At 40.9% G+C, this 19,993-nt stretch overlaps 1 pseudogene; it reads right to left on the bottom strand.

Annotated features, from left to right (window-relative positions):
• Positions 1-572: 572 nt before the first annotated feature.
• Positions 573-15,432, bottom strand: LOC117517912 (annotated as a pseudogene).
• Positions 15,433-19,993: the final 4,561 nt, after the last annotated feature.

Below are 19,993 nucleotides of genomic sequence, written 5' to 3'. Positions count from 1 at the left end.
CACCTTTCAGAGTGGCCTTTTATTGTGGGCAGTCTAAGGCACACCTGTGCACTAATCATGGTGTCTAATCAGCATCTTGATATGGCACACCTGTGAGGTGGGATGGATTATCTCAGCAAAGGAGAAGTGCTCACTATCACAGATTTAGACTGGTTTGTGAACAATATTTGAGGGAAATGGTGATATTGTGTATGTGGAAAACGTTTTAGATCTTTGAGTTCATCTCATACAAAATGGGAGCAAAACCAAAAGTGTTGCGTTTTATTTTTGTTGAGTGTATATACATACATATACATATACACATACATACACACACATATACACATACATGCCTATATACACATACATACATATGACTTGCAGAATGATGTCCAGGATTTCCATCTCTCAATTTCCATCGATGTCCTCACAAACAATGAAAATAAAAATAATAAATCTGGATTGCCTCATCCACATTCTCCACACAGGTGTAACCTACTGTCCCTGTGTACATGGGGGTTGTGGCCAGCTTCTCTGTTGCCAGACAGGACGTGTCCAGCAGGCTGACATGCATGCATAGCTGGACTCTGCGTTCACAGCTGGGCCGATACATAAATCTTAGTTAAGCTGGACAGAGCAGCTCCTCTGGAGAGGATGCGTCCAGTCCAAAGACGTGTGTGCACAGTGGGTGGGTGACGGCCCGGCTGTAGAGCAGGGTCTGGAGGCTGTTGAACTCACTTGTATCTTTGGGTCTTTTTCCTGGTTTTCTCCCTCAGCCCCAACCAGTCTCAGCAGAAGACTGACCCTCCCTGAGCCTGGTTCTGCTGGAGGTTTCTTCCTGTTAAAAGGGAGTTTTTCCTTCCCACTGTTGCCAAGTGCTTGCTCACAGGGGGTCGTTTTGAGCGTTGGGGTTTTTCCGTAAATATTGTATGGCTTTGCCTTACAATATAAAGCACCTTGGGGCAACTGTTTGTTGTGATTTGGCGCTATATAAATAAAATTGATTTGATTTAAATATGTACACATATTTAAATTTGAGTTTCTTACTTGTCTTGGTTGGTTGGGAATACATGGCTGACTCAAAATATGCTTGATTGGTTCAAGGATTTCTGTTCCTCCCATACCAGCTACAATTTCCTCAACTTTCTTCAAAGCCTCATCCATGCTCTGCTGGCTGTATGCCACACTCTTTCTGTAATCGTAAACACACAAAAAACATACATACTCATCACCATGCATCAGTCTGCACATACACACGTACACTGTGAAAATTAAAAAGATGAGAAAACTATAAAGTTGAGGCAATCATCCTCACAGATGTGTTTGGTGTATGCAATTGAACAACAGAAACTGGTCAATTTAGGTTCACAAGTTTACAGATTTAAGTGATTATGATCAACTTATGCTCTCAATTTAAATGTATTTAAAAGAGTAAACCTTTTGATAATTTGAGCCTTGAATTCAAAAATTGAGGAAATTGGGCCTGATTTATTGAAATGGCAGGCGAAATTTGAATTCACTGCTATTCCGTTGGATTTGGAGGGCTCTCTGTTGGGACTGTTTACACAGAGACTGCTACCTGCTGCTTTGGACTTGAACTAACAGCCTTTTTCAAGACTTTTTTACTTTTTAATTTTTTTTTTAAACTTTTTACTGTGCTCCAACGCCTAAGGAAGACCTCTAACGGTCGAAACATCGCGACGGAGCACTTTTATCAGCTAACTTTCATTAGCGTTGGCAGGCTAACTAGCTTGCTAACGCTTTCGTTTTTATTTTATTTTTTTTTTTTATTTTATTTTAGCACCGTTGTCGTGCGTTGCCTGTGGTGCTTCATGGCCTGTTTGGTGCCTTGATTGGGGCACTCCTTCTGCTGAATCACCTCTGGATTATTTGCACATTATTCACTTTGTGTGTTTTTGGGAATCCGCTAGCTTAGTGTAGCTACTAGCTCTTAGCCGATTTAGCATGGCGGCTTCTCCTGTCTCTCCCGCACTTTTCTGCTCTGGGTGTGAAATGTTTAGTTATTCCTCGGCCTCCTTTAGCAGTAACGGTACTTGTTAAGTGCAGCTTATTCGTAGCTTTGGAGGCCAGGCTGGGCGAAGTGGAGGCTCGGCTCCGCACCATGGAAAATTCTACAGCTAGCCAGGCCCCTGTAGTCGGTGCGGACCAAGGTAGCTTAGCCGCCGTTAGTTCCCCCCTGGCAGATCCCGTGCAGTCGGGAAAGCAGGCTGACTGGGTGACTGTGAGGAGGAAGCGTAGCCCTAAACAGAAGCCCCGTGTACACCGTCAACCCGTTCACATCTCTAACCGTTTTTCCCCACTCGACGACACACCCCCGAGGATCAAACTCTGGTTATTGGCGACTCTGTTTTGAGAAATGTGAAGTTAGCGACACCAGCAACCATAGTCAAATGTCTTCCGGGGGCCAGAGCAGGCGACATCGAAGGACATTTGAAATTGCTGGCTAAGGCTAAGCGTAAATTTGGTAAGATTGTAATTCACGTCGGCAGTAATGACACTCGGTTACGCCAATCGGAGGTCACTAAAATTAACATTAAATCGGTGTGTAACTTTGCAAAAACAATGTCGGACTCTGTTGTTTTCTCTGGGCCCCTCCCCAATCAGACCGGGAGTGACATGTTTAGCCGCATGTTCTCCTTGAATTGCTGGCTGTCTGAGTGGTGTCCAAAAAATGAGGTGGGCTTCATTGATAATTGGCAAAGCTTCTGGGGAAAACCTGGTCTTGTTAGGAGAGACGGCATCCATCCCACTTTAGAGGGAGAAGCTCTCATTTCTAGAAATCTGGCCAATTTTTTTGGATCCTCCAAACTGTGACTGTCTAGCGTTGGGACCAGGAGGCAGAGCTGTGGTCTTATACACCTCTCTGCAGCTTCTCTCCCCCTGCCATCCCCTCATTACCCCATCCCCGTAGAGACGGTGCCTGCTCCCAGACCACCAATAACTAGCAAAAATCTATTTAAGCATAAAAATTCAAAAAGAAAAAATAATATAGCACCTTCAATTGCACCACAGACTAAAACAGTTAAATGTGGTCTATTAAACATTAGGTCTCTTTCTTCTAAGTCCCTGTTGGTAAATGATATAATAATTGATCAGTGTATTGATTTATTCTGCCTAACAGAAACTTGGTTACAGCAGGATGAATATGTTAGTTTAAACGAGTCAACACCCCGAGTCACACTAACTGTCAGAATGCTCGTAGCACGGGCCGGGGCGGAGGATTAGCAGCAATCTTCCATTCCAGCTTATTAATTAATCAAAAACCTAGACAGAGCTTTAATTCATTTGAAAGCTTGTCTCTTAGTCTTGTCCATCCAAATTGGAAGTCCCAAAAACCAGTTTTATTTGTTATTATCTATCGTCCACCTGGTCGTTACTGTGAGTTTCTCTGTGAATTTTCAGACCTTTTGTCTGACTTAGTGCTTAGCTCAGATAAGATAATTATAGTGGGCGATTTTAACATCCACACAGATGCTGAGAATGACAGCCTCAACACTGCATTTAATCTATTATTAGACTCTATCGGCTTTGCTCAAAAAGTAAATGAGTCCACCCACCACTTTAATCATATTTTAGATCTTGTTCTGACTTATGGTATGGAAATAGAAGACTTAACAGTATTCCCTGAAAACTCCCTTCTGTCTGATCATTTTTTAATAACATTTACATTTACCCTGATGGACTACCCTGCAGTGGGGAATAAGTTTCATTACACTAGAAGTCTTTCAGAAAGCGCTGTAACTAGGTTTAAGGATATGATTCCTTCTTTATGTTCTCTAATGTCATATACCAACACAGAGCAGAGTAGCTACCTAAACTCTGTAAGGGAGCTAGAGTATCTCGTCAATAGTTTTACATCCTCATTGAAGACAACTTTGGATGCTGTAGCTCCTCTGAAAAAGAGACCTTTAAATCAGAAGCGTCTGACTCCGTGGTATAACTCACAAACTCGTAGCTTAAAGCAGATAACCCGTAAGTTGGAGAGCAAATGGCGTCTCACTAATTTAGAAGATCTTCACTTAGCCTGGAAAAAGAGTTTGTTGCTCTATAAGAAAGCCCTCCGTGAAGCTAGGACATCTTTCTACTCATCACTAATTGAAGAAAATAAGAACAACCCCAGGTTTCTTTTCAGCACTGTAGCCAGGCTGACAAAGAGTCAGAGCTCTATTGAGCTGAGTATTCCATTAACTTTAACTAGTGATTTCATGACTTTCTTTGCTAACAAAATTTTGACTATTAGAGAAAAAATTACTCATAACCATCCCAAAGATGTATTGTTATCTTTGGCTGCTTTCAGTGATGCCGGTATTTGGTTAGACTCTTTCTCTCCGATTGTTCTGTCTGAGTTATTTTCATTAGTTACTTCATCCAAACCATCAACATGCTTATTAGACCCCATTCCTGCCAGGCTGCTCAAGGAAGTCCTACCATTATTTAATGCTTCAATCTTAAATATGATCAATCTATCTTTGTTAGTTGGTTATGTACCACAGGCCTTTAAGGTGGCAGTAATTAAACCATTACTTAAAAAGCCATCACTTGACCCAGCTATCTTAGCTAATTATAGGCCAATCTCCAACCTTCCTTTTCTCTCAAAGATTCTTGAGAGGGTAGTTGTAAAACAGCTAACTGATCACCTGCAGAGGAATGGTCTATTTGAAGAGTTTCAGTCAGGTTTTAGAATTCATCATAGTACAGAAACAGCATTAGTGAAGGTTACAAATGATCTTCTTATGGCTTTGGACAGTGGACTTATCTCTGTGCTTGTTCTGTTGGACCTCAGTGCTGCTTTTGATACTGTTGACCATAAAATTTTATTACAGAGATTAGAGCATGTCATAGGTATTAAAGGCACTGCGCTGCGGTGGTTTGAATCATATTTGTCTAATAGATTACAGTTTGTTCATGTAAATGGGGAATCTTCTTCACAGACTAAAGTTAATTATGGAGTTCCACAAGGTTCTGTGCTAGGACCAATTTTATTCACTTTATACATGCTTCCCTTGGGCAGTATTATTAGACGGTATTGCTTAAATTTTCATTGTTACGCAGATGATACCCAGCTTTATCTATCCATGAAGCCAGAGGATACACACCAATTAGCTAAACTGCAGGATTGTCTTACAGACATAAAGACATGGATGACCTCTAATTTCCTGCTTTTAAACTCAGATAAAACTGAAGTTATTGTACTTGGCCCCACAAATCTTAGAAGCATGGTGTCTAACCAGATCGTTACTCTGGATGGCATTTCCCTGATCTCTAGTAATACTGTGAGAAATCTTGGAGTCATTTTTGATCAGGATATGTCATTCAAAGCGCATATTAAACAAATATGTAGGACTGCCTTTTTGCATTTACGCAATATCTCTAAAATCAGAAAGGTCTTGTCTCAGAGTGATGCTGAAAAACTAATTCATGCATTTATTTCCTCTAGGCTGGACTATTGTAATTCATTATTATCAGGTTGTCCTAAATGTTCCCTAAAAAGCCTTCAGTTGGTTCAGAATGCTGCAGCTAGCGTACTGACGGGGACTAGCAGGAGAGAGCATATCTCACCCGTGTTGGCCTCTCTTCATTGGCTTCCTGTTAATTCTAGAATAGAATTTAAAATTCTTCTTCTTACTTATAAGGTTTTGAATAATCAGGTCCCATCTTATCTTAGGGACCTCGTAGTACCATATTACCCATTAGAGCGCTTCGCTCTCAGACTGCAGGCTTACTTGTAGTTCCTAGGGTTTGTAAGAGTAGAATGGGAGGCAGAGCCTTCAGCTTTCAGGCTCCTCTCCTGTGGAACCAACTCCCAATTCAGATCAGGGAGACAGATACCCTCTCTACTTTTAAGATTAGGCTTAAAACTTTCCTTTTCGCTAAGGCTTATAGTTAGGGCTGGATCGGGTGACCCTGGACCATCCCTTGGTTATGTTGTTTTAGACGTAGACTGTGGGTGGGGGTTCCCATGATGCACTGTTTCTTTCTTTTTTTGCTCCGTATGCATCACTCTGCATTTAATCATTAGTGATCGATCTCTGCCCCCCTTCTCGGCATGTCTTTTTCCTGGTTCTTTCCCTCAGCCCCAACCAGTCTCAGCAGAAGACTGCCCCTCCCTGAGCCTGGTTCTGCTGGAGGTTTCTTCCTGTTAAAAGGGAGTTTTTCCTTCCCACTGTGGCCAAGTGCTTGCTCATAGGGGGTCGTTTTGACCGTTGGGGTTTTTCATGGTTATTGTATGGCCTTGCCTTGCAATATGGAGCGCCTTGGGGCAACCGTTTGTTGTGATTTGGCGCTATATAAGAAAAAAGTTGATTGATTGATTGATTGATTCTATGACCACATACAAAACAAGTGCAGCTGATGATTGCCAAGTAATGCTGGGTATTGTTGAATTCACCAGCGTCCAGAGGAGTCATACTGAGATGTCCACCCTCACCTACTTTTGCAAAATATTACTTCCGCTAGATTATAGCTGACTATTCACTGTTATGGATCAAGATGTATCTCAATCTCATGAATTGTTTAAATGTTTAAAAATTTCCCAGATCTCTCACAATGTTCAACAATGCCATTTTTACCTCCGCTTACACTTGCTTTTTTTTTCCCTCACCTAAACATCCATATTTGTGAATCAGAAATGCAAAAATGGCAATGGGAGACCTCCCTAAGACAAGGATAGCCAATTAGTCTGGTTCATGTGGTCATGGTCATTGCAATTCATTGCAATTTGTGGAGATGTGGAAAACTATACATTTTTGAACAGTGCATCCAACGGCCAATCAGAAAATAGATTATTCATTTTCGCAGAAGCTATTATGACAGCCATCTTGGATTTGTAAAACTGGCCACAAAAAACAAACAAACAAAAAATTGTTTTTCCAAAATCTTGGCTTGTAGCTTACCTAGGATCTGGATTCCAGTGATTAAATACTTTTTTTTTTTGGAATCCAATTGTGCTAATTAAAAAATGTATAAGTGGGCAAAGTCACATTTATGGGTGACCATAACCAATCTCGATTACAGATGGCTAAAATTCGTTTTTAACATCTCTAGTTTCCAGGTTAACATGAATTCTTATACTAGGGTAAGGAATTAAATTGTACAGATGGTGGATATGGTGAAAATAAGATTTCATCCATTTCAACTGCCACAAGGGCAGTTTCCCCTTGAATGATTTCTGTATTTAAATTTCTTCCAACATGGTTATCTGAAAAATATAAATTACAGTGGGGTAAAAAAGTATTTAGTCAGCCCTGATTGTGTAAGTTCTCCTACTTAGAAAGATGAGAGAGGTCTGTAATTTTCATCATAGTTACATTTCAATTGAGCGACAAAATGAGAAAAAAAAAATCCAGAAAATCACATTATAGGATTTTTAAAGAATTTATTTGTAAATTATTAAATTTGCACAATCAGGGACTGACTAAATACTTTTTTACCCCACTGTATATATCCACCTGTAGCTAATGGGTATTTCTCCTTGTTTATACGTGCAGGTCTGAGAACAGTATGAGTGAGATATCACCGCCCGGTCAACGTATCATGCAGAGAGGCTCTGGAAGCAAAAAACTGCAACCAGTGTATGATCTGCCAGTCTTATGATTCCACAAAGCATTGGATTCACTGACCCTGAAAATGTGTATTTATCAACTGGAATCAAGAGCCATGATGATCTGGAAGCTGAGATATTGAAAAACTCCCATTTTAAGATGCCATTGTTACAAATCCAAAATGGCTGCCATGGAGGCTTCCAGGAAAATGGTAACAGCCATTTTCTGATTGGCTATTGTATGTATTTTACAAAAATGTATAGTTTTACTAATTTTCACAAATTATACAATTCCCCAAATCACTATTGTACGTGTACAATGAAAATGAAAGCTATCTATAAATATGAAGCAATCTCTACGTCACCAACAAACATTTCTTTTAATAAACTTATTTCTTCAAGTACATTGATCTTAAAATGATCAAATCAAATTTAGCATATAACTGAACAAAGTGATCACCTACACTAATCCTACTCATGTCCTTAAGTTATTTTAACTCACAGTGTCGATGCAGCTTACTGATTACAGTTTTTACTTTTTTAAGCTTTTTAGTTTTTATTTGTAGAAAGAGTGATTAAAAAAGGCAGCAACACATTTTTGTGGACTTACGGGAAAATATATTCATAACTTGAAGCGAAGCTGTAGATGTTGAAATAGCAGCCCATTGGGATGCTCTTCAGCAGCAGCACCAGAGTGTCCTGGGAGGAAGAAAAACTGAGGAACCGTGAGGTACAGAAAGAATAAGAGAATTTATGACAGAATTTACACTTGCTGAATACCTTGGCACTGTCAATGCGAGATTGACAACTGTCACTTTCATTCATTGGACAATCCATGCTTCCAGACCGATCCAATAGGAACACAAACTCTCCACATGAGGCAACTGATGACATCACACCCTGTGGGAACTCAGGGTACAGGCTCAGCATCACCACTGGGTCACCCATCAAAGTGCCTGAAACACATTAAAGACCACTGGAACCAAATCTGCCTTCTGCCTGGTCTTACAACACATGGAACTGATTGGCTCAAATAAGACAGTTGTTAAGAAAGCAAAAACATCATTAATACCCACTCACCAGGTTTGGCAGAGGCCTGTACTGCCTCCACCACAGCATGGGCTGGTGAGCATCTTTGTAATAAATCAGAAGTTCAACATCTCTGACAAACTTGTGTCCTGCCACCAGTTTGACCTGCAGCTCGCAAAACATTTACATATATGTGAACACTATGATCTCTACTTCTCAGTCTAGAGAAGATCTATCACTCACAGACACACCAACACTCCCCTTACCAAAAAAGTACTGATAAGTATATAAAAAGTAAACTAGAAGTATACTTGAAACATACTTGCATATACTACTTTTTGGTAAGGGTCTGCTCACAGTGGCCTGAGTTTGTTCTGTGTTGATGTACTGCAGAGGGTCCAGGGAACAGTTGGATTCCACATTTAAGAATGCGAGAGAGGACACTTTGGCAGAGAACGACAGACTGTAGGGAACCAAGGACGCTGGCACAGAGGTCACCTGAACACCAGGACCATCGCTGCCTACAAACACATACTTTAAGTCAGATGTAGCTCATCACTGGCAGTTTCTTATAACAACTTAGTGGAAGGTTAGGAGGTAAAGGTAAGCACCCAACTGTGTACTCTGTCACCTTGAAATGTTTTTTGAACTTAGGGCTTGATTTACTAAGATCTAGTGCCAAACTGCATGGGCAATCCAAACTTTTGTTTCCTCCCACAGTTTTGCACTCAAGGTGGACAAACCCCAAACTGCATAATCATGAAGGCAAACACACCTTCAGAACAGCGCACATGCAAACTTTGAGGAAATCGGACCCTTAGTGGAGCAAACCTGCTTATGTTTACCTCCACAGGGGATCTTTTGCATGCTGCCATGCACACGTCTAAGGACATTTTTGCCTGTTTGGTGGTGACAAGAAGCTTGCTCCATCAAAAACATAAAGCCTAAAACATCTAAAAAATTGAACTTGGGTTTAAAAAATATTCAAATTTCCCCTTCACCTGCAAATTTGAAGGCTATAATATCTGTTACCCTGCACCAGAAAAGAGCTCCTCGATTTGGAAACAAAATGTTTGCTGGTGCAACTGTTTTTCATAGCTGACTAAGGTGTGACTAGCTGAGGTCATGGCTTCCATTCACCATACCTTGTGATTGATATTCTAATTTGTCCAAGTAGTTTGGAACCACATATGTCACGGTGTCAACCTCCACACAATTCATACACATAGCTATTGCACCTTTATGAAAACGTTTGCATAGCAGGAGGGGTGTGCAAGAAGCTGAAGTTAAAGGTTTGCAAACCACTGTTTACCACTGAGGTTGTTATTGAGGGTTGAGCACAGCAGGAAGACAAAACCTCAGCCCGTCATCAGCCTGCACAGCCAGCTCAGTGACATACTCCAGCCTGATGGAGGCACTCTCTCCTGGAGGCAGACTGCCCACACTCAGAGTGAATATATCTGGGCACTGCTCACTCTCCTCCAATAAGAAGGCCTGCTGACCGGAGCTCAGCGCATCATCATACTCCTCACGAGCCTGAAACATGATACATGATACATTTAAAAAAAATCTTTTTGATGCTTTTGGTTGTAAAACAAGATATCAGCTGCAGTGAAAATCTACTTTTTAGCTCACCTTCTGTTTCTCCCGCACCTCAGCTACAATCTGAGTCTGTCCAATCTTAGCGCTGAAATGACAGACGGCAGCATCTCCAGGCAGAGGGAAGACAAAAACAGCCTCTATAGGTTTGTCCTCCTTGTTCTCATAGTGCAGAGTGGAAACCACTGTAGCCACATGGTCTCTCACCTCCACCTCCACCTCCACACTCTTCAGAGGAACTGACAGACAAAAAACACACAGTGAACACAAAGGGAAGACATACACAGACTAAAACATCACCAATGATTGAAGACAATGGGCCTCACGCAATATAGATTCAGGAAACACTCAAAAATACAGAAAATTGTGCAAATGGCATGTGAAACATGCTGAATGCCACCTGTAAACTCCACACATGTTCACAAGAACAGTAGTTTTGCATGAATAATGTTAAACAATACCATCTATGGTCAAATCAGGTCAGGGTCAACATTGATCCTGCTACTTGAAACACTGTAACTCAGTACAATCTGCTGTATGGACAGGCAGTCGCCATCAAAACTGACTCACCCACTGGCACTCACCCTAGCAAGGAGTGTGGAATGACACCCAACAGAACAAAAAACAAGATCTATCAAAGGGCAAATGAATAGCCATTATGCTTTTAAAATATTATTGTATATATATATATTATTTATGCTTTCATTTGGTTTTAGAAAATGATTTTATGTATTTTTTTTTTATTATTGTTGCCATGTGGCACTGTTCTGTGTATTTTACATGTGCGTACCCTGGGCATGGTTTCTGCATTTGGAACTATAGGTGCTCCTCCAGCTTGCAGATTATCCTCCATGGAGGTTGGTGGCCACCACAAAAACACCTCGTATGGTAAAACAATAACAAAAACAAAAAACAATGCTTCTGCTTTCTGCTCTCAATGAGACTAACTCTGCCAAATCCTCCCATCTGTAGCTTGCACTCTGAAGGGGACGGGGTAAGCTGCTTGGAGAATCATTTAACAACAAGAAGACACAACAAGAGAACAGAAAGTGTCTTGTCTTTTGAAGATGGCAGCTGGCGTGGTGCTGAGTGGTCATCCACTTCAAGGCAGTTCTCAGGTCCAAACCTAAGGTGGCTCATATGGGTGGGCAGCTGGAACATTCTTTCACTTAGTAAGGATGACCAACTTTCACTGCTGTCAATGGAGCTAGGAAATTCCAAACTGCAGTGGCTTTGCTGTCTGAAGTGTGAATACCTGGAAGTGGCCAGATTTCAATAGGTCAATACACATACTTTTGCTCTGGTTGCCTCTAGTCAGCCGACTACAGATGAAATGGCAGTTGCTGTGGCAGACCAGCTTCTTCAAGTGGTCTCAGTTATAACCCCTGTTAATAAGTGTATTATGAGGCACAGACTCAAGCACTCACTGGGTGTTGTGTCTGTTGTCTCAGTCTACGTCCCAACTGCAATGGGCAATGTCTCTGTAAGGGAGAACTTTTATTCACATCTTCACTCAGTGACTGACAACTGCCCTGGAGATGACACTTTATTGGCCATGGGTGACTTCAATACAACTACTGGCACCAACAGGGCTGGCTATGATGACTGCACTGGTCTGCATGGATCAGGTAAATGTCGTGAAAATGGCGCAATGCTCCTTGATTTTGCAAAAAGTTGGGGCTATGAGTCCCTGGATCCGGATTTGATGTCCAGATGAACACCGCTGGACATGGTATTCTTATACCAACAGTGTTGCAAAGACTGACTGTGTCCTTGTGAGACTTCTGCAGAACTGAAGGGTCGACAGAAGTGCCCAGTTTGTGAATCCTGACCACAGACTTGTTGTGGCTTCTCTGAAGATTCATTTGAAGTCTTGTAGGTTACTCAGTATCCAACATTACAGTTGTGGTTGAAGGTTTACATATACTAATCATGTGCATGGATGTCATGGCAAATTTGAGCTTTAAAATGATGTCTTTGCCTGGTTAGAATGATGTACAGCATACATCATTAATTATTAAACAAACAAAAAAAAAAAATAGAACTGGCTGCACCAGTTTAATTTATTTTGGATCTTCTCCAATCTACAGTGTCCAAATGATACATACAGGCTCAATATACATGCACTCCCAATAATATTTGGTGAAATGTCCCTTAGCAAGCTGTACATTGGTTGGTTGGTTTCCTGGCACTAACCTGGCTTTAAAGAGGAGTTCACAAATTTTCAATATGGATGAGTTTTGCGAAGGCCATTCCAAAAGCTTAATGTTAACCTCCTGTATCCAACCCACAACCAGCTTTGATGTATACTTGGCATCACTGTCCTGTTGGCACACCCAGTTGTGGCCAAGTTTCAAGCGTCCAGCTCAGATTTGAGACAATGTTGAAGAATTTGTCATGTGGCCAAATGGCTCAGTCTTTGCCTCGTCTGACCATAAAAATGTTCTCCAGGAAGCGTTGGCTTCTCCATGTGGGCAGCTGCAAATTTCAGTGGAGCTTGAAGGTATTGATTTTGAAGCAATGGTCTCTTTCTTGGACGGCACCCTCTCAATCCATTGCGATGTAAAACTCGCTTCACTGTGGACAGTGACCCTGGTGTTCCAGCAGTTTCCACTTCATGGCAGGCCTGAGCCTTGTTGGTTCCTGCATTGAACATCCTGACCCATTTGGGGCAACAGTTTGGTTCTTGAAATCTCAAACAAATTCTAATACACATTGCTGCTGACTTGTCAGTGAAATAATGTAACAACTAGGGTTAGGATGAGTAATGGAAATAATTATGAATTAGTTGGATGCCCTTATGCAACCATTTGACTGATCACTGACAAGCTTTGACCATATATTACTGTTGAAATCAAAGCAGTAAAACTATATTTGATAAGTAAAACAACAGAACTACAAATAGAAAACATGACACTAACACAGGAAACCAATGGATGGTGTGCTATGATAATTCTCAACATGATGCAAGGTATTTAATTAAAATCCTTAAAACTGCGAGTCATGTGTAGTTCCTTATCCTTGGAATAAGTAATGATCGTTTACGTCAGGGCCATTACTAACCGCAGTGTGAAATGTTTTCATTACATTGTTTCTGTAAACGAACAATGAAGCCATCAACATAATAAGTTAAGCCTCAGTCCCACCGAATAATAACCCATAAATAATGAACCAGTGTGTCAGCAATTATTTGAAGAATGGTCCACATTTTACGCCGTCACGCATCTGCTACTAAGGCGCCTCTATGTGCCTCTCTGTACCTCGTGTGTGCCACATATCAGCCTCTAGTGAGTCACGATCGAACTTTCATTTGAACCCCGTCCAGCCTTGAGTGGCTTGTGTCACTGCATATGATCCACGTCAAGCCACATATGATCCAAGTAGCACCATGTTGGTGCAGTTTAGACATGGGTTTGGTCCAAACCTCCAGCCCTCCCACAATTGGTCCTTTTAAAGTGTGGGTTTTCAATTCACAGCATCCATTCAAGATGTCACTTTTTTAAACACAGTCCAAAAAAAGACGCTGCACTGAGTGAGTGCGCGCTCCCACACCAGGGGTTACAAATTCTGATGGGGATTACTTTGGCACAGCACTGGCTGGTGTGCACCAGGCTGGTGATCACCTGTGTTCCAGAATGAAATGGAGCAGTTCTATGCTCCATGCTCCAAAATCGCTCTTTTGTGCGCTCTCGTTCTGCATTCCTGGACAGCTCTGCGCTCCTTCTCGTTGGCTTCCTTTCCATCCACAGCTTTAAACACACAGCCACTTTGCCACCGTGAGCCAACTTTTAACTTTGTGTTCGTCCGTTTGTCTGCAAAATCGCTCTTTTATGCACACGTGTTCTGCGTTCCTGCACAGTCCCCTCTGCGCTTCTTCTTGCTGGCTTCATTTCTTCCGCGGCATTAACACACATTTGACACTGTGATCCAAATTTTAACTTTGTGTTCCTCCGTTACTGACTACAAAAATCACTCTTTTGTGAGCTGGTGTTTAGCGTAAATGCTTTTCTTGAGTGTGAGTCATTGCGTCAGTGCGCGTCTCATCTGATCCATTAACAGATGTTAAATCTATCATAAGCATACTTTTCCAGCTAGGAAATTAACATGCAACTGTTTTACCAAGCTATTAAAACATGACAAATAGTTACCTTTATGCTGTTCCAACATTCCTCATGGAGCAGGAGAAGGGAAAAAAGGGTCCAGATGAAACAGTCCTCTGTGATTCGAAAGCGATTAGAGGTGATTTCAACATCCAAGCTCGAACAGAAAATGATTAATCCACCACCAAATGCTGATTTTACATACAGTGCCCCTGCACAAAGCAGGTGGGAAGGTGTGCAAGAGGGCTGAGGCTGCCCAAAACTGTCCTTGTAGCTGCCAGGCGCTCGGATTATGGGCTTTTAGCAGCCTCGTCTTCACCACACCCATGCCTCTGTAATCCTTGTTAGTCCTCGTAGTACCTCATAAACAAACTGCCCCATGCTGTTGTTGCTAAATTTTGAACATCTTGAAATTAGCGCCATACTCAGAGATAAACCTCGTTAACTGAATATATTGCCTCTAAGAGCCCTCAGAGCCACCATTCTTCCACGATAGTTGAATACCTCCTCTCATAGCAAAAAAAAAAAAAAAAAAAAAGCTGCGTGGCTCATTCATCATTCATTAATTGGTGGGACCAGGGCTTTACATAAGTTATTAAACATGGTATTTTTGTAAATTTTGCTCTGAAATTGTCGGAACATCCTGCCATCTGAATTACATGACTATTGACTCAAAGAAAATATTCAACTTGTGGGTACTAGCAAGCTGTTCTCACCTATTACAAGCCTAGTAATAAATACTTGGCCATGAAATGGCTCAGCAGTCAATTGTTCAACTAATTATGCTCCCTAAAAATGTTTTAAGTCCGACATAGGTGACTGGATTGGATGATGTTCCATCTACGCAAAACCTGATTTTTACATTATTTATATTAATTTATCCATTTTTACTGATAGACAAAATAACTTTGAAATCTTCCAAAATACATGGGCCTAACTGCAACAATGTGCATAGTGCAAGACAAAATTGTTACATTTTGTTCCTCTTTGTGATTTTCAGGCCATGAAGATTGATGGTCTCCACAGAAACCTTATAAATTAAAAAAAAACAAAAACAAAATGTAAATGATGTTTTCTGTAATCTCTGTACCTGCTTCTTTGTTGGCAGTAAGTAGACCACAGCCATTCACCATTGTGCCTCTTCAATGCAATAAGAATGCAGCTGCAGAAAAATACAAAGAATGAGTATTTCTGTGTAGCAGAGACAACCAAACAACATCACAGAGCTCAACTGCCATCAGAATTAACTATATATATATATAAAAATTTGATGAGATGAACTGCTGCGACAGACTGGCGTCCTGTCCATGCTGTACCCCGCCTCACGCTCTATGACTGCTGGGATAGGCTCCAGCTCCCCCACCCATGATCCTTAATTGGAGTAAGCTCAACCGCTTACTCCAATTAAGAGATGAGTAAAATAAAATATGATAAAACTAACTAAAATAAATAATATATCTGCAAAAAAACATTTCTATAAACATCCATTTCTTTAACTGCTTACTCCAATTAAGTGTCACGGGAGCTGGAGCCTACCCCTTGCTATAAACATGAATGACTATAAAGTTACAGTGCATCTAGAAAGTCTTCACAGCGCTTCATATTTTCCACATTTTGTTATGTTACAACCTTATTCCAAATGTATAAAATTCTTTTTCCCTCAAAATTCTACACACAATACCCTATTAATGACAATGTTAAAAAACTTTTGGGATTTTTCCAATTTATTAAAATTAAAAAACTAAGAAATCACATGTACGTAAGTATTCACAGTTCACCACATAATGACACATGAAAAAATTATATTTTTAAAATAAAAACCCAAGAAATCACATGGACATAAATATTTACATCCTTTGCCATGAAGCTCAAAATTGAGCTCAGATGCATCCTGTTTCCACTGATCATCCTTGAAATGTTTCTGCAGCTTAATTGGAGTCCACCTGGGGTAAATTCAGTTGATTGGACATGATTTGGAAAGGCAACTCAGCCATGGGGTGTGCAGCCAGTACATTCTGAGTGCCGGTCCCAAGCCCGGATAAATGAGGATGGTTGCGTCATTAAGGGCATCCGGCGTAAAACAAGCCAACCCAACTATGCAGACTAAGAATCGAATTCTCATACCGGATCGGTCGCGGCCCGGGTTAACAACATCCACCTGGGCTGTTGCCCAACAGGGTGACGCTGGAAATTGGGCTACTGCTGGGCGAAGATGACAAAGAAGAGGAGGAAAACGTTGCCAAAAACAGTGGGAAAGAAGAAAACTAGAAGGGTGGAAATGAGAGTGGGGACTTTGAATGTTGGTAGTATGCTGGTAAAGGGAGAGCTGGCTGTATGATGGAGAGAAGAAAGGTAGACATATTGTGTTTGCAAGAGACCAGGTGGAAGGGAAGTAAGAGCAGGAGCATCAGTTATTGTACCATGGTGAAGACAGGAAGAGAAATGGTGTTGGGTCATTTTAAAGGAAGAGTATGTTAAATGTGTTGGAGGTTAAGCGAGTGTCTGACAGGGTGATGAGTATGAAGTTGGAAATTGAAGGGGTGATGATGAATATCATCAGTGCATATGCCCCACAGGTAGGTTGTGAGATGAAGGAGAAAGAAGATTTCTGGAGTGTGTTAGATGAGGTGGTGGAGAGTGTGCCCAAGCATGAAAGAGTGGTGATAGGAGCGGACTTCAACGGGCATGTTGGTGAGGGAACAGATGTGATGAGGAAGTAATGGGTAGATACGGTATCAAGGATATGAATGGGGAAGGACAGATGGTAGTTGATTTTGCAAAAAGGATGGAAATAGCTGTGGTGAATACCTACTTTAAGAAAAGGGTGGAGCACAGGGTAACATATAAGAGTGGAGGAAGGTGCACACAGGTGGACTACATTCTTTATAGGAGATGCAAGCTAAAAGAAATGTAAGGGACATTGAGATGGTGTGGACATGTGTAGAGAGGGACCCAGGGTATATAGGGAGAAGGATGCTGAGGATGGAGCCACCAGGCAGGAGGAGAAGAGGGCCAAAGAAGGTTCATGGATGTGCTGAGAGAGGACATGCAGGTGGTTTGTGTGACAGAGGAAGATACAGAGGACAGGGTGAGATGGAAACGATTGATCTGCTGTGGCGACCCCTAACGGGAACAGCCGAAAGACAAAGAAGAAGGACATGATTTGGAAAGGCACACACCTGTCTACATATAAGGTCCCACAGCTGACATTGCATGTCAGAGCATAAACCAAGCATTAGGTCAAAGGAATTATCTGTAGTCCTCCAAGATAGGATTGTCTCAATGCACAAATCTGGGGAAGGGTACAGAAATTTTTCTGCTGCTTTAAAGGTATCAACGAGAACAGTGGCCTCTATAATCATTAATGATGATGTTCGGATCCACCTGGACTCTTCCTAGAGCTGGCCGCCTGTCTAACCTGAGTGACTGGGAGAGAACGACATTTGTCAGGGAGGTGACCAAGAACCCAATGGTCACTCTGTCAGAGCTCCAGCATTCCTCTGTGTGGAGAGGAGAACTTTCCAGAAGGACAACCATCTCTGCAGCATGATGTTGTGGGGATGTTTTTACAGTGGCAGGAACTGGGTGACTAGTTGGGATTGAGGGAAAGATGAATGCATCAATGTAGAGACATCCTGAATGAAAACCTGCTCCAGAGCGCTCTTGACCTCAGATTGGGGTGATGGTTCATCTTTCAGCAGGACAATGACCCTAAGCACACAGCCTAGATATCAAAGGAGTAGATTCAGGACAACTCTGTGAATGTCCTTGAGTGGTCCAGCCAGAGAGCCTGAATCCCACTGAACATCTTTGGAGAGATCTGAAAATGGTTGGGCACCAACGCTCCCCATTCAACCTGATGGAGCTTGAGAGGAGTTGCAAAGAGGAATGGGCAAAACTGTCCAAAGACAGGTGCACCAAGCTACAAGTATTGAGCAAAAGGTGTGAATACATGTGATTACACATGCGTCGTCTTATTATTTATTTTCAATAAATTTGTAAAAATTAAAAAAAAAATCATCTTGTCATTATGGGGTGTTGTGAGTAGAATTTTGAGGGGAGAAAATGAATTTGCTCAATTTTGGAATAGGTCTGCAACATAAAATGTGGAAAAGTGAAGCACTGTGAATACTAATTCCATCTTGTTCATTAAATAAGTTACATTTCTTTTTTTAAAGGAATATTTGGTATAAACACTTTTGATACTATGAGGTTGCTCATCCCACAGTTTAATGCTGCAATACTTAAAAATTATTTTGGCCCTGATCTTTAACAAAGGTAAGCTATGTGCAGCATTCCTGTGGCATGAACTGAAAGAGGGAGATATTTGTAATATTTCAATAAGTTAGACAGTGCAGTTTTGTAATGTACACTGTACATCAAACCTAAAGCTAAATAATCAACACAACGAGCTACATCTAACCATTTCGATAGACTGAAATTCCCAAAACCTAAATGCTGTTTATTGCCTGAGTTAAAGGTGTACCGCATCTCAGTTTTTTTTAAAGATTTCAGCAAAAAAAAAAAAAAAAAAAAAAAAAATTCTTTGGCTCCACTATAATTTTATTCCTTAGCATTTAAACACGGGTTCACAAGTTATGATAAGTATGATCATAACTTAGTATGATAAGTTATTCTGCCCCTTGATAGATAGACACTTACCTCCAATTATAGTCAGAGCTATGTTTGACTTGTATGCTCGACAAAGGTTGTGCATGCACTGGAGAGGTCATGTATATGACAACTATTAATGGAATTAGGCAAGGTGGGGTTATATCCCATTGTTATTTTGTATATACATAGATGGGTTACTCTACAGGTTGGAGAAGAAAGGTGCTGGTTGTTGGGTTGGTTGTTAATTTTATGGGGTGATTGGGTATGCTGATGACCTTACATTATTAGCACCCACAGTATCAAGTCTAAGAATTATGCTGACTGTGAAGGTTTCACGAGAGAATACAATGTAAAGTACAATCCTGACAAACTGTCTGTATGCATTTCACTAAGAAGCAACAGGAGAATTATATCATGTACATAGATGGTAAAAATCTGGTTTGGGGTAAGTGTAGCACTTAGGTAATTATCTTGAGAGTGATATGTCTGAAAAGAAAGAAATTAATGAAAAGGAGCAATCTTGTGTACAGAGTTACATACGTAATAAGGACATAATTGCCAACATTTTTAATTCAAAATGTTGGCATTTTTATGGTGCTCAAGCATGGAATCTGAGTGATAGGAATATTGTTTCAGTTCCAATATTGTGGAACAGATGTGTTAGAAGAATTTTAGATCTTGCACATATGACACATTGTATTTTGTTACCAGGTCTTGTTCACAGAGTCAGTGCTCTTAAGCAAATATATTGCAGATTTTTTTTAAAATGATCACTTTGATGCTAAATTCTGATTATGTCAAGGTGAATGCCATGGTAAATACGGCTTTAGACAGAAATAGCATATTAAATTCAAATCTGTCTGTGATAGCAAAATCAGCTGACTGCAATACAGATGATTTATTAAAGTTTTATTACCCTGATTTTAAAAGGTGTTTATAACAGGTATGCACAGACTATTCCTGTTTTGGCCAGATAGAGGAGCTCTCTGTTTTATAAGCCAATATTGTTAATATTAAGGTTTTACACTAGATGAGGTCAGATTTATGTTGTTAAAGATCTATGTTGTTGTTGGGCCGCTGAAGAGGAGGTACTGCTGGCCCACCACCACCA

This window comes from Thalassophryne amazonica, chromosome 9, assembly GCF_902500255.1.
Source record: "Thalassophryne amazonica chromosome 9, fThaAma1.1, whole genome shotgun sequence".
NCBI lineage: Eukaryota > Metazoa > Chordata > Actinopteri > Batrachoidiformes > Batrachoididae > Thalassophryne > Thalassophryne amazonica.
Note: the sequence above shows the minus strand (reverse complement) of the source record. Positions and strands in the feature narration are given on the sequence as shown.